At 40.6% G+C, this 15,835-nt stretch overlaps 1 protein-coding gene across 2 annotated transcripts in view; it reads right to left on the reverse strand.

Moving 5' to 3' along the window:
- CA10 (carbonic anhydrase 10) overlaps nucleotides 1-15,835 on the reverse strand; it is a 435,157-nt gene that overhangs the window by 86,108 nt on the left and 333,214 nt on the right. The window lies entirely within an intron of this gene.

The raw sequence follows: 15,835 nt of genomic DNA on the forward strand, positions 1-15,835 counted from the left end.
AAGAAAAGAATCCCCGAGGACACAGAGTATGTATTATTCAAATTTGAACCTAGAAGTTGGCAAAGCAACTCTCACAGCAGAAACTCAAATATGTATCTGTGAGGAATAAATATAATTCATCACACAGAGTTTGGAGATTATTCATTATTTTGGATTAGTCATTCTTTTGTTTCCTTGATGAGAAAGTTATTAGACACACTGGACTGACTTTGTCAAGCGACACAGAGTATGTATTATTCAAATTTGAACCTAGAAGTTGGCAAAGCAACTCTCACAGCAGAAACTCAAATATGTATCTGTGAGGAATAAATATAATTCATCACACAGAGTTTGGAGATTATTCATTATTTTGGATTAGTCATTCTTTTGTTTCCTTGATGAGAAAGTTATTAGACACACTGGACTGACTTTGTCAAGCCTTCTGATGTAGGGATATGTTCTCCTGAGTCAGATTCTCTTTCTGAACTTGTTGGCCATTATTTCCTAGTAGAACTGTTTTGTAAATCTGGCCAGAAAATCAAGAGGAACTTAAGCAAAGTTAAAGGGATTAACGCGGGTTTGCAGTGAAGGTAGTGAAGCAAACCACATTTTAGCTAAGGAAGTAGTTGGTTTTGCAAATTTAATCTTGATCCCTAGCTATTAACTCAAGCAAACATTCTTTTTCCTTTTAAAAGGTAAGTTGAATACACGCCAATATGGAAAAAAAAATGCATTTCAATACTAAGGTCCACTGTAATTGAACTTTTCTTATAATTAAAATGAGCACTAAAATTAAATAATATAACCTGCAATATTGATCAAATTTCGCCTCTACTCAAGAAAGCTATGTGTTTCTAAACTGTTGGCATTTTCCAAACATTAACAATGAGAACCAGCCCAATGGGGATATCCTAGACTTCAGTATTCAAAAGGGTTTTAGAGAGTGTCCTACATCTGGGACTCTTAAAAAGTTGTCAACAGAAGGGACAGAATAAGTCCTTGGTTTGTTTCAGTGCCTTGGAAGAGACAGATACTAGACAGTCATCACTGACAAATCACCTGTGCCCAGATAAGGCAGTCTTTGACTGACAACAGGGAGCTAGGAGTACTGGCCGTCCAGGATGGCTCATACCAACAGTCTGAATACCAAGAAAGTGAAAATAGTGCCTGAGTAATTGTGAAAAATAGGAATAATTCTTTTTCTTTTTTTCTCTGAGGTTTAGACACTCACAGTGAGACAAGAAGTGGGGACATGTCTAAAGATTCATTGATTATGTTAGAAATGTTGCCCTTTTTTTTGCGGGGGGGAGTCCTTTTTGCACTATTCTGGCCCAATGTTAGACCCGATCCATCCCCAAGTCTACATTTTTTCATCCAAGTCCTCTCATCAGTCCACCACTGGAGAAGCAAACAGATGGAGAGGAAAGGAGCTAGAAGCAAACATTCTTTACATCCACTCTGCCAGATATAGTGCTAAGGTTCTTTATCTCTCACTCTCTTGTTTTATTCAAACAACAACCCACTGAGGGTTGATATTGTTATTACCATTTTTAGCATTTTGGAAGAGCCTCCATAACTTGTTAGAGAGCACACAATAAGTGGCAGTGCTGGCATTTGAATATTTGCCTTACGCTAACCCCTAAGCAACTTATTTGGTTTATGCCTTGGCAGAAAGGAAGGAGAGAGGAGGAAGTGCTAGCAGCCAGGAAGACGAATGCCAAGGTTGTGATGTGCCACTGATGTCTCTGTGATGAAGAAGAATGTTGTGACACGCAATCACAAGATGCTAAAGATGCTAAATCTTTGAGTGCACACTATGGATTGACTTCAGTTATCTTTTCTATTAATAAGTGGTACTCCTATTTGTCTGGGATGCTATCAACCCTATTTTCACCATGTTCATATTTCTCTTTCAAGAGCCTGCTCATGTCAGAAAGTCTTCTCTGACCCTCAGATTTGAGTCAAATGTGTCAATAGCACTTTAGTGAATTTTGTCAGGATAAACAGAAAAAAATTATCTTCCCCACCATAGTTGTCATTTTTGGGGTGCCCACAGAGCTTACAATGCCTGCCTTCTCCTTCTAATTGCTTTCCCCACCATAGGAACAGGTCCCCCAAGATCTGTTTATCTATATGATGCCTCCTCAAAGTTGATTGGGTTAGGGAGGATATCAGATTTAAGCGAGGAAAATCAAATCTCTTTTTTGGAGAATTTGGGATTAGGATGAAGAGCCAGCCAGTCAGTCCAGGATGGTCTTGATACAAAGGGACATAAACTTGGGAGCTTAAGGGGGACAATTTATGCCTTCCATGTGCACAGAGAATTGGAAAAAGAACAGCTTAATGGACAGAATGAGAATAAAGTAGCCATGCAGAGACGGGAAATGGAGTAGAAGTAGTTCCTGGAGTCATGACCTTGTTTTAGTTCTGGCTTCCAGTCTCTTCTCTGGCCCAGTCATCCCTGAGTCTTGTGACATATCCCAGAGGCCTTCTAGTAAATTCCCCTTGTAGCTTAACCTAGCTTGAGTGAGTGTCTGTTATTTGCTCCGCAAACCAAAACCATACATAAGATGCCCTTGGAAACTCAAGCTCTGAAAGGACCATAGCTGGGTTTATTCATCTGTGCAGCCTTCATCTAGCAGTTATTGGCTCAACTCCATGAATTTTTGTCAGATTGTACTGCCTGAATATAGCTTTTCTGTCGGAGAGATAAGAGATAATACTCCCTTACCCTCCCCTCAATTGTCATATGCTCCAGGAAATTAAATGAATTAAAACCAAGGGCTGGTTGATTCCATTGAAAGACAGCCCCTGCCTTGCTGCTAATTCCATCTCATTTTCAGTTTTATAAGGCAGGTGTGGTGAAAAGCTGAAACAGACTTGGAAGAGAGAGGCCAGCAGGAGAAAGTGACAAGCTAGACAGGGTATGAAAGGAGCTTGTTTTGTTCAGTGTGCTTTGGAATCAGCTTGCTCTTTAATTAAGGGAAAAATCACCCTCCAGCTAGTAAAGATACCCCTAAGAAAATTAAAATAATGTAAATCAAGCTAAATGAATACTCCAGAAGCGGCACTAGAGCTTGTGGGATTGAGTGTTTGGATGCCCCCGAGGTTTTAAAAGCAAAGCCTGCAACTGTGTTTTGGAGCAGAAACACTCTCCCTTTCGTTTGATGGCAAAGGAGGCTAAATGCCGACACCAAAAGGGATTTACAGAGGCGTTTAAGGTGACAGAATTGTCTTGCTGTTCTGGCTCTCTAAAGACCAGAAAGGAAACAAAGCCTATGTGGATAATGATGTTAATTCCTGGGGTTCCTTCCTAGGGGTGCTCAGTGTAGAGAAATCACTTAAATTGTAATTAAAATATACAAAGCAAAAATGGTTCAAGGGGAACCCATAGTTTCTAATGAAATACCTTATTAACCATAGGCACATTTTACCTGGGAAGTAGCTGAATGAGTGACAGCAGGATGTGTGCGTGTGTGTGCGCCAGTAGCATGGCGGTGGTGACAGGGGCATGAGTAGGAAGTTGAATATTTTAACCACCATAACAAGTCAAAGTGGGATGCACAAGTGAGCAGAACAACCTGAGCTTTAATTATTGGTGTCACATCAAATGACTTAATTTCCCAAGCTTTTACCTTAAAGGAGATATGTTGGTGGCCATTTTAAGTGTATCCTTCATCTTTGGGGGCACCAATATAACAAAAAGATTTTATTGCAGATCAATATTTCTGACTCTTTAGACAGCACAGAGACTCTCTATCGATGTCTGTATGTGGTGATAAAATTATGCAGGAAGATTTTACTCTCATGGGCCTCTTGATGCTAAAAGGGCCCTGACTGAGCTATTCCAAGCCTTTCATTTTCTGGATGAGGGAAAGGAGATCCAGAGAGGTTCATTGCTTGCCTAAGGTCATCTAGACTTAGGGTGATTATATGACCCATTGAGCAAATGGTGGCACTTTTGAGAATAAAAGGAGGTGCTATTATAATGAGACCAGGAACAACTGGTCTCAACCTTGACTGTCCCAGGCAAACTGGAACATGTGATCCTCCTATTTAGACAGCTCAAGGCTTTGCCTCAGACTCACAGGGAATGAGAAAATGCTTTACTTGCTAGTGCCCTTTGCAAGAATGAGTTGTTATCTGGAGACCAGGAAGGGTGCCCCCTGGAGGCCAGGATGGGAAGTGTACTTCCTTGCACATGCTCAAGCAGATGAAGTTCCCCACAATTCTAAGTTGGTGTTAGCACAAGCTTGACTGGCCTGTACAGGGCCTGTTCGAGTGTTAGAAAAAGGTGCTATTCTGAGGAGGACAAACACTCTGACCAGTGAATGGTGCTTTTTGCAAAAAAAAAAAAAAAGGAGACTCTTCCTCTAGGCAGCTCTACTTCAGGGAGTATTGACACCGATAAGAAAATAGCAATCAGAGAAAGGCTCCAGACCCATAGTATTAGAGTAAAGGTATTTGGAACCAACTCACAACGGCTGATGGGATTTATAACAATTTCATCTCCCATGCAGACGCCACTCTTGATTCTCATTAGATGTGGACAGAGGATAGAAACGCTGACCCTGAAGCATGGAGCTCGAAGAAGCACATTGCTGCTGATAGAAGCACCATTTCTGAGCACTCACTAAGGTACTGTTCTGAGCACTTTACACAGATGGATCCTCTTAATTCTCAAAAGAACCCGAGAGGATGAAACCATTCTGTATCCTGATTGTGATGATGGTTATGCAAATCTATACACGTGCTCTGCATTCAGAGAACTGTATGCCAAAGGAAAAGAAGTTAATCTTACTGTATGATAATTTAATAGGTAAAGTTAAAAACAAAAGACAGCCTACTCTATGATTCTATGGATTGAAATTTGAGAAAAAGCAACCATAGTGATGGCAGATCAGTTGTTTACAGGGGTACGGGCTGGGGGAGTTGACTGTTGAGGGACATGAGGGAACTTTTTGGGGCAATGAAAATGTTCTAGATCATGGTTTCAATGGTAGTTACATGACTATATATTTGTGAAAACAGTTAAAACTGCTGAATTTTATTATATATAAACTACACCTCGAAATAGCTGGGGAAAAACAGCCTGATAGCGTGGGCATCACTGTTCGTCTCATCAATGAGGAAATTGAGACAAAAGGAGGTTGAGTAACTTGCCCAAGGTCACAGCTGATAAGTGACAGAGCCAGGACTCAAACATAGGAACGAATAACTGGAATTCTTAACCTCTGTAATTAACTACTACTCATCCAAGTAGGTCACAACTCCTCACCTGGGCCAGGGGTTGTAGCCCTAGAGATGCAACAGGCAGGAAATGCATGATCCCCACCAAGGACCTTACAGAAACAGCAGCTGGTCTGGGTCCACTACGATGAGTCTTTCCTGAAGTAGACACAGTTATTTGCTTTGAAAAAACTGGCGCAGGGCACTGACTCCTAACGCAGGCATCTGGTGACCCCTGGGCCTTCCCCCTTCTCCTGGCTGCAAATGTGATTTAAAACCACCTGGCTAAGCTCATTTTGCCAACTAGCTCCTGCAGGACTCCTTTTCAAAGCTGAATCCAGAAATTCCTAACTCAGCAAATAGATCCAAAGCAAAGCATTGTATTCACCCAAGCTACCTCTAAGACTAAGGAACATGGTTTCTCTTGCTTGGCGGAGGGAAACAGATGTGTTTATACACAAATTTACAGATATATAATACCTTGCTTATTACATTTCAAAGAAGTGACAGAAAAAACAACTGTGCATCTGTGTGTAATTTCCCAGTCGCTGTCCATCTGGGAGTGGAAGGTGAATGAAACTGCAGTCCTCAGCAGACACACAAAATGATGCTGTGTCATATTTCACGTCCCGATTGTGCCACTTGAAGAAATAAGGCACTATCTCACTTTACAGCCAGAAAAAGTACAGGCTATTTGTAAGGTTTATGCAGAACTAGGGGGTAGGGGGTGGTGGTGTCTAAAAGATCATCTCATGCAACAGACAGGACACTTGCGATTAGAGAGAATGGACTTGCCCATTCTAAGCAGATACTTAGAAGCAGAGCCAATGAGGTGAGGTGACTTGTCTAAGGTCACTCAGCACATAGCTAGAGTCAGAGACCTGGGTTCGAATCCTAGCTCTTTTCTGCACAAACTATATAACTGAAGGCGTGTTCTTTAACTTCTCCAAGTTTCTTTTCCTCATATGTAAAATGGTGCTATTATTTCTAGTTCATAGGTTTTTGGTGAAGAGTGGGTGCGATAAGGCACTAAGCACAATCAATGCCTGGGACATGGTACATGCTCAATAAATGAAAGTCGATGGGAATAATCATAATAGTACATCGTGATTATCTTTACATGTCTTATCTGTTAGGATTTTGGACTAGATGACCTCCAAGGTTTAGGCTAACTGACTTTTTTTTTTTCTTTTTGCAGATTCTCAGTCTCCATCCCAGGCCGAGTGAATCTGAAGCTCTGGGGTGGAAGCTCCACAATCTGGGTTTTAAACAAGACTTCCAGGTGATTCTGATGCACATTCTGTTTGAGAACCAACGGACTAATAATTGACTTGCATAGCACTTTATAGCTTAAAAAGCCCAATCACAGGAGTGTTTTCTTTGCATTGCACAGTCACCCTCTTGTGTATACAGGACTGGCATTCTTAGCCCCATATCACAGTTTAGAAAGCTAAAGATGGCTAAGTGGCTTGTCCAGTTCTGCCCTTACTGAGATCACACAGCCAGCAAGTGACCGACTGGGATCTTGAAGTCAGATCGTCTAAGTCACAAGGTTGTCCTCTGTCCAGTGGCCTGAGTGGCTGATTCCTAGGCCAATGTCCTTTCCTGCATTCCTGAAGCCCTCTTCCAGCCAAGGAAACTACTATTCTTGGAGACTGCTTCTAAGAAGCTAATCCAATGAATAATCATGAGAGCAATCCTAGAATTGTCCTTTAACTGCTGAGATGGGTATAGATTTACAGAGGATACCTCTGGCTGGTATTTGGGAATGGATAATTACCTTCACTTACTATATTCTAGGCTGCTTCCGCTAAATATTTTCTGCTCAGAACTCTGCCCTTTCCAACCAATTCTGAACACGAGCATCCCACAGGCAACTAAGTGGCATAATTCATTTGGGGTGACCATAAATCTAAGGCTTCCACCAGAAATGATGCAAAAAAATTAATGGAACATGAAATCAAGTAAATGGAATTGAGTACAGTAATTAGTTCATATTTTAATCCTCAGGTCTGTTTATTACCCGTCAACTGGTGAGCAATTAAGTCGGCACCATTGAGATGATTAGCTTTGTTTCAGCAAAAGTTTATCGATATGTCAGAGCAAATGAATCTGGGGGTTTTAAACAGCTTTATTTTGAATTGTATAGCAGCACATCCATGGAGCGGCTAGACACATAATGACTTAATTCTGTAATATTATTATCTAGATTACTTACATTTAATATTACTGAGCTGTTCTAGGCGATTATTGGGGAGGGTCAGCAGGAGTGAGGAGTCAAACTATGTTGCATTAGGTTCTTAATACAATAGTGTGATTGCCATTTCATATTGAGAGAAAACAAGATCTTGAAGGCATTTCCTTTTCTATTTTAGTCGTTCAATTGTTAGTGGTCACACTTTTTGCAATCAGGCACAGTTATCGTTTTTACATTAGTGGTATTTTTTATTGGGGGTGATCTGGTGACTTCTAGACCCATTTCCTCATGGAGACTCATGATTGCTCATGTTTGTAAAATAATATACTATCTTCACCTTTTTGAGGCTGACTGTCTAAATGCCCTTGACATGGTGCTCTGCTCACTAAGGCAGGAAATCTGAATATTAGGCTATACCTGCTTTACTGGGCAACTAAACGGGATGACCTAAGAGGGCCTTTTAAATCTTGAGATTTGATATAATTTAAAATTTTACTTGAAAAATTAAAAATCCCAAACTAAGAGTCAGGAAACTTGGGTTCTGGTCCTAATTCTGCCACTAACTTTTGATGACTTTGGGCACATGTCTTGCCCTCTCTGGTATCTGATTTTTCCTTTGTACTTTAAGTGGGTTGGAAGAGATCATCACAATGCACCTCCGACATTGACACTTCTGATGGAGGCTTTGAGCAAACTTGTTTTCCAACAGCAGGTCTATATCTTGAAGTGGGAAATGTGGTCTAGCGAACCATTGACAGTGGGCAGAGTAGTAGTGAATGGGTTATTCTTTGCACCTTCTTTTCAAGGTGACTTTATTCCTATGGCTTTGGAAATAGATAAAAAAGAAAAAAAAAAGTACAGCTAGTTCACAGAAGTGTTAAAAGCAGTACCTATCCTCTAACTGCAGTGTCATTGTTTCTAAATAAAGGAAGACCCATTCAATACTCCTAAAGCTGTAACAATGATGGTCTCCATGGTGACAGTTTCAAAGATGAACCTTGACCAAGTCCCAGTTAATGCCTAAGTTCTTAATACTGTCTCTGTAATATAATACTGCCTTTCCTGCTTTAGATGAAACTGGGTGTGGGAGAGAGGGGGGAATCAGAGTTAAGTGGAGGATAGTGGCTGTCATAACGCCATCCTGGTGGGACCAGGTCAACATTCATGATGAAGGTCAGGATGAAGTCAACAGGATAATGAGCTGACACCAGCATGTTGTCTTCAAATGCAATGTCTTTTGTCTTAGGCTGCCCCACAGTGTCCATCTAAAACTGGCAATCCAGGAAGCTGCTGATTCGATTGGGCTGTCCTTTCTAGAAGTAATTATAAAAATGCCCAAAGGGAAAACTTCTTATTTTTAGATCAGAATCATCATCTGCTCATAGGGTATCATCATAATCTGCCTTACCGCCATCTGGGCTTCTGACCTGTTTGCTTTGCTTCTGGAAGGCCAATTTTCTCACTCTGGGTGAGACTGGCTCCTGGAATACACAACTTTGGCTTCTAGCATTGGCAAAGGCAAGTTCTCCGGTCTGATCCTGGGAGCAATTCCAGGGCTGAAATGAGGAATCTAAATAAATTTTTCCAGCACACCAGCTACCAATTGTTCCAATATTCTTCCCAGGTACCCTGAAGAATTCACTTACCCTGTATTTGTGAATAATTTAACATAAAATGCCTAGAGCTTCTGTTAATATTGACATTAACTTTATTGGGTTTGCCATTATGACAAGAGAATTTATGATACACTGGGTATAATTTAGGCACTCTCGAAAGCTACAGTCTCTTAAACTATTTTCATTTACTCATTCAATCTCTTCGTTCAACAATATCTACCAAATGCTGTCACATGTATGGAAAATACTAAAAAGCACAACCTACTCTGTGACTACAGTGAACTAACAGCCTGGGAAGACAGGATCCTATACTAGATCATAGACTTCTTAAAGACAGGCCCCAAGGCCTATGGGTCTTTGAATTTTCCCACTGGGCCAGGGCCCAGAGTAGGTCAACAGTCATTATTAAGGGGTTTATGGATAACCCTTGGCCTGTATTAAAAGCAAAGTTATGAATCAGAAGACCTGAGCTAAGTCTGACCTCAATCATTTATTGTTTGGATGATCTTGGGCCTCAGTTTCCCCAGGTAAAAAGATAACACTAAGGGAAACCTCACTGAGCTAGTGTTTAGTGATTAACTGGGAGAACTTATATCATTGTTCTTTGGAATTCATTCAGAGTAAAAGCCAAAGTCTACACAATGTCCATGCAAAGAGGACGTGACCTGCAGCAGCCCCTGGCCCCACTCGCCCCTCTGACCGCTCACACCCTGTGACTTACACACGTGCTCGTGCTGCTCCCGCTCTTACTGGACTGCTCACAGCTCTCTCCCTCTTCAAAGCCATGGTACCAGCTGTTGCTTCTGCCTGGAATATCCTTCTCCTAGCCATCCCACGGCAACCTCACAAATGTCATCCTCTTAATAAGGCCTACACTGACCACTCCATTTACCCTCTGTAACTCGCTACCTCCATCCCTCATCCTCTGATCCCCCTTACTCTCATCTATTTGTTTCCCATAGCATTTATCTTATTCTAACTTGCCATATAAATTTACTCACTTACATTTATTATTTATTAACCTCTTAATAAGGCCTGCACTGACCACTCCATTTACCCCCTGTAACTCGCTACCTCCATTCCTCATCCTCTGATCCCCCTTACTCTCATCTATGTTTCCCATAACATTTATCTTATTCTAACTTATCATATAAATTTACTCACTTACATTTATTATTTATTATTTTTCTACTCTTACTAGACTGTAAGTACCTTACAGGCAGGATTTTCATTTTTTTACTCACTGTAGCATGTGGTAAGCACTCAACCAATATTCGTTGGCTGAGTGAATGAACAAATGAATGAATGAATGAAAGTAAATCACAAAGCATGCAAACAGTGGCTGGGTGTTAGCAGTAAGGTTCTGCAGCTCCTATGAGTGCGACTAAGTTCTGGATTGTACTACACAGCCACTGATTCAAGTCTGTACTTTGTCCCTCCCATGGATCTAAAATTCCTCCATGGTGACACCTAATTGTTCAATTCTTTTGTGTCCTTTACCACAGTTAAGATAGGGCTAGGTTAGTGACTCGTAAATACATTTTGCATTTCTCAAAGCATACCCCTTTATTAGAAAAAGCCCACACCATGTCTTAGTGGGTACTGTGAATTAAACCACTCTACCTCTTTGCTAGTTTCTAATGGAATTTGATGCTGGGGACAGCCATTACTGAAACACTCCATTTTCAATTGAAATGAGGCTGTATATTTCCTGTGTAGTCAATGAATGCAATACACCCAAAATTCCAGGAACAAAAAAAGCCTGTAAGATTTTTGTTCCTGAAACATTAACAGTTGACTGAATTATTGATTCAGTGATCGAATGACTCATTCTACAAACATCTATTAAGCGACCTACTGTGTGTGGGGCACTGTACTAGGTGCATGGTATACAAAGATGAACAGCAAAAAATCTCTGTCCTAAAGAAGTTTACCAAGATCATTTGTTCTTTCATTCATCAAACATTTGTTGACTCTGCCCTCATGTGTCCAACAATGTATGAGATGTTGGGAATACAGTGATAATCAAGATAAAATCCCTATGAACAAAGAACTATGATTCCAGCAGAAGTGAGAGTAAACAGTTATAAAATCTACAGTGATCGATAATTTAATAGATTGGGGTCATCAAAATTTTTCTTTAAAAGGCCAGCTAGTAAACAGTTTGGCCTTTGCAAGCCACATATGGTCTCTGTTGCATATTATTCTTCTTTGTTAAAAAACAATCCTTTAAAAACGTAAACCATTCTCGCTCCTCAGCTGAATTTGGCCAATAGGCTACAGTTTGTGGACTCTTGTAATAGATGGATATACAGGATTCTCTGGAAATGACAGGAGGCAGTGCTTTACTGGCTGGGAGAAGAGAAGGGGGCTTTGGAAGCTATCTCAGGGGGTTGTGCTGGATGTGGGGGGCGAGAGATGGAGCTGGCACTCAGGGGAGAGGGAACAACTTTACTATGGCACTCAAGTAGCTCTTCCATATGCACTCCCTGTGTACCTGTTATTCTTAAACATCCAATTCTCATTCCCCCTCAAATCTCCAATTGTGCCAATAGAGCATCTCTTCTAGGAGGTCCTAGCCTCTCAGCAAAGTGCTAATCAAATGGCAGGAGCACTTGCCCTTGGAGACGCTCAATGCCTGATGGGACCCTGGTCCATGGTGACATGCTCCTCACCACTTTTCGTACCCTAGCACACTTCAGGACAATTTGGTGCTAGTTGCTTATTCCTACAAATTTGTGTTGCTTTAATAAAAGCAGTCTCTCAAGGATACAAATAATTGATTCCTTTAAGAGAATAAGGTTTGCGTTTTCTGTTGTTTAGTCTAAAGTTGGCTCTGAGATAAATGTTTTCTCTATTTTGCTTCAGAGCTACACGTGTGTGTGTGTGTGTGTGTGTGTGTGTGTGTGTGTGTGTGTGTGTGTGTTTCACATATGGAGAAAACAAAAGAGGCCAAGAAGAGCTGGGACTCTGTGGGGCAGTGACATAGCTCCATTGCAGTCACACAGGAATATTTGAGTTGGAAAATTTATTGCTGTCTCTTGGAAGAGGACGTGTGTGTGTGTGTGTGTGTGTGTGTGTGTGTGTGTGTGTGTGTGTGTGTGTGTCACATATGACTTGAATACTCTACATCCCCATAGCAACAACTATGGACTTTTTCCTCCCTCAGATGTGTTTGAGCAGAATCAGTGACTCAAGATCCTGAGACTTGACAGGTTGCCATGTTTCTATCCCACCTTCGGAGGGAGCAGCAACTGTGTCAGGCCACACAGCTGTTCATCCATTCTATCCTTAATACAATCCAGAGAGAGCTGTTTTATAATCCCCTTCTGGAACAATTCTCAAATACAATCCGCATTACATTGTATTATAAATATATGTATCTCTAAGTAGACTGTGTGCTTCTCTGGGCAGGAGCTGGGCTGTGGAGCTCGGCATACAGCAGAAGTACAATAGTCATGTGGAGAGTGGATAAGATAAACAGGAGGCTCCGGCCACAGGTCCCCATGAAGTGGCTGGTGCAGTTCTTCATGCACCTTCTTACCCCTTTACAAAGAAGGACTTAGAGAAGGTTTTTAAAATAATATTTCCAATTTCCCCCAAATAAGAAAGATTCTTCTTGTCTGGCCTCAGTATTGCAACTCAATCCATAGGCAAATATTATCTTTTGCCTGGTTAATGTATTTGTTTCTTTTCATAAATACCCTACTTTATGCTGGACATTAATCTAACCTCTTAGACATGATTAGCAAGCCAAGGGTCTTACTTATTAAAAACAGTTAATTTTTCCTTCTTAAAAAAATTGAGACATTTGAATCCCTGAATATGCTCATTTATCACCAACCCCCAACAAGGCATCCAGGAGTTCTCTGTGTAGGACATGAATAATTTTTTTATAAAAACACAGTCGCTGACTGTGTTGAGCATCCACGCAGTTTTATAAAACAAAGCAAATGATTACCATCAATTACAATAACCTCACTAGACAAGACTGCAATTAATCTACAGCTCTTCAGATAACGACTGTTGCACTATGCCAAGGAAAATGCCTGGCATTAATTGACTTATCACGATCAGCAATGATAGATGGGGCAGATGGCAATGTGATTATTCATTGTCAACAAAATAAACACATGTGTTGTTGCTTGAAGTGTCTACTTGGTTCTTCTCAGTGGATAGCCAAAACAAAGACCAAAGTTGGCTTTGAAGATAGCACAGAAGGGAAATAAAATGTTACCCTACAGGATGGGATGCATTTATTTTAACTAGGCTAACCCTCAGTGGAACCAGATTAGAGGGCATTTTCTATAAGGAAATCATGGATTATGTAGAATTTCAGCTTTAGACGGTGCATTAAAGCTAAAAGGATGTGAGTCACTTTGAAGAGTCCTCAAATTGCATTCCATGCTTAATAATTCCAGTGATGGGAATTCACTGTTTTCAGAGGCAAACTCATTCCATCGATTGATAGCTCTCATTGTTAGAACAAATATTTAGCTGAACATCTTTCCGGAACTTCCACTCCTTCTTTTCCCTGATATCACAAAGAAGATGCCAAACTCTTCTTGCTCACTAAAGCCCTTTAAATATCTCAAAGACCAAATGCCTATCTGTTTTTCATATGACATTGTTTTGGTGCTTCCAACTTTCTGATTTCTTGCACCTAAACCTACACCAGTTTATAGACCAGTCACACTAAGACCACTCATGCTGAGACAGAGGGGCTTGGAAAGCAATGTGGTACAGCTGATGTGGGCTACCCAGGGCAAGGTCTGATTGTACTTAAACTAAGGCTAACGCTCAAGCCTGCTTTGGAGCAATGGATGTGTGTGTGGTTATCCTGCTTGAGAAGCTATTCTCCAAATCCCAACAGACTAGCAAGCATCCAGCTTTGCCATTTCCAGGTAGCAGTTACCGCTGAGTGCCCCTTTTTAATTTTTCTACATTATGGCTGTGTTGACTAAGTCCTCATTGTTTAAAAAAAACTGGGATAATTCAAGTAGAGCCTGAGCTGAAACTGACACAGTGGTCCACTAACCAAAATCTCTTGGGGGGAATTTTTACTAATTCACATACCTGGTCCCCATTCCTGGAGACTCTGATTCAGTTGTTTTGGGAGAAGGACTCAAATGTAAACATTTTGACAATGATCCTCAGTTAATTCTGATTTGCAATTCTGTTTAAATGCTTTCTTCATTGAGAAACTTTAATGTATGATGCAGGGAGTGCTTCACAAATCTCATCATCATACTCTCCTGGGAGCTTTTAACAAGCTATTCCTTAGAGTGTCTGATACCTGTCGTCTGGGGTAGGTTGAGGAACATTAATATATTAACATATCAAATTGTTATATGTTTCCCTTAGGGTTTTCGAAGCACTTATTCACTCTGAAATTGTAGTTCACACACAAATTGCAAAGCATCCTTATTACATATTGAAGAAACAAGCAATTCTAAGGAATTCTACAGTGTAAAGATTTTAGCAAAGTAACCACCTATATTTTTTTACTCTTTCATTGAATAAATTCATTCATAAGGCCATTTTTACTCTGAGGCAATACTGTGATAGGCACTGGAATATAACAGTACAGTGGAAGAGAAAAACATAGAAATAACAGTAAACAAATAAAGGAGCAAGGAAGTCAATAAATAAAATCATCGCCAATCTTAAAATAATGTGTTTTTAAAAGGAAGGCTTTATCTAATTTTGAGTATTCTCTAATCTAGACTGGCAGGCTCCAGTCACTCTCAGTTCATGAGTTGTCGCCTCGCTCTAGTTTAGGATCCGTAACCCCTGGGAGTTTCCCATTCCAGTGCCTTTGGCAGACAACCCTAATCAATCCTAGCATTTTCTCCTCCAGATCCAGGAAGGAGGCTCACATTCGTGCTCAACTGTGTCCTCTATGCAGCCGTTGCTAATAGATCACAGATGAAATCTACGTGCAGCAATACACAGCGCTCTGACATACCTTGGTGCCTTTGCAGTTCCTCATCTCCTGCTTTATTTTTGTTGTCTATCAACTATTGAGTACTAATTCTCCTTACATATGGGATCCCAGTTCCTTTTCAAAACAACTTTGTGATCCGTCAAACTCAGCCTTCAAAGGATCAAGTAACCATCTCAAGACTGCACAATTAGTGTGTATCAAAGCAGGAGGTACAAACTCAGGTTCTTAGACTCAAAGCCTGATGCTTTTAAAACTATTCTGCATTGCCCATCTGCTCAGCCCAATTCAAAGGGCACCTCCTCTGTGAAACTTCTCCTGATCCCTTCAAATAAAATTTGTCAATTCTTCTTTTGAGTTGGCCGTGACCCCGGTACATCTCCATTACAGCATGACATTATACTGTAATGATTTGAATATAGCACTCTTTGAGCTCCTCTGTGGTAGGAGCTCTGGGTGTTTATTGTTTGTTCGAAAATCTCCGTACCCATGGTAACTAGTAGGTAGGTTCTCGGTTGATGTATCTAGAATCATCATTAAAATCTGGCCACTGGGCTAATTAAGGTTGTGTATCTCTTCCTCAGTGTATGTATGACCTTACTATATTAAAAACAATGCCAAGCTTAAACAAGATCTTGATTTAAAAACTTAAAAAGACCAAGTTGATAATGACATACATTCTTCCGTTATTTCAAATCTGTCTTGACATTAGTTATTGAGGACTCCTAAACAGAAACCTAATTACAGCACATTTAGCATATGTGGTCCTTAGTTGGTAACTACTCTCAAAAGTAAGAGAGGTAAAACAGGTCAAATAAACTACACCCTGCTTGTCAAGTGTCACAACACAGATGCCATCTGTTTAAGCTC

Source organism: Pteropus alecto, unplaced genomic scaffold (genome assembly GCF_000325575.1).
Source record: "Pteropus alecto unplaced genomic scaffold, ASM32557v1 scaffold98, whole genome shotgun sequence".
NCBI classification, from domain to species: domain Eukaryota; kingdom Metazoa; phylum Chordata; class Mammalia; order Chiroptera; family Pteropodidae; genus Pteropus; species Pteropus alecto.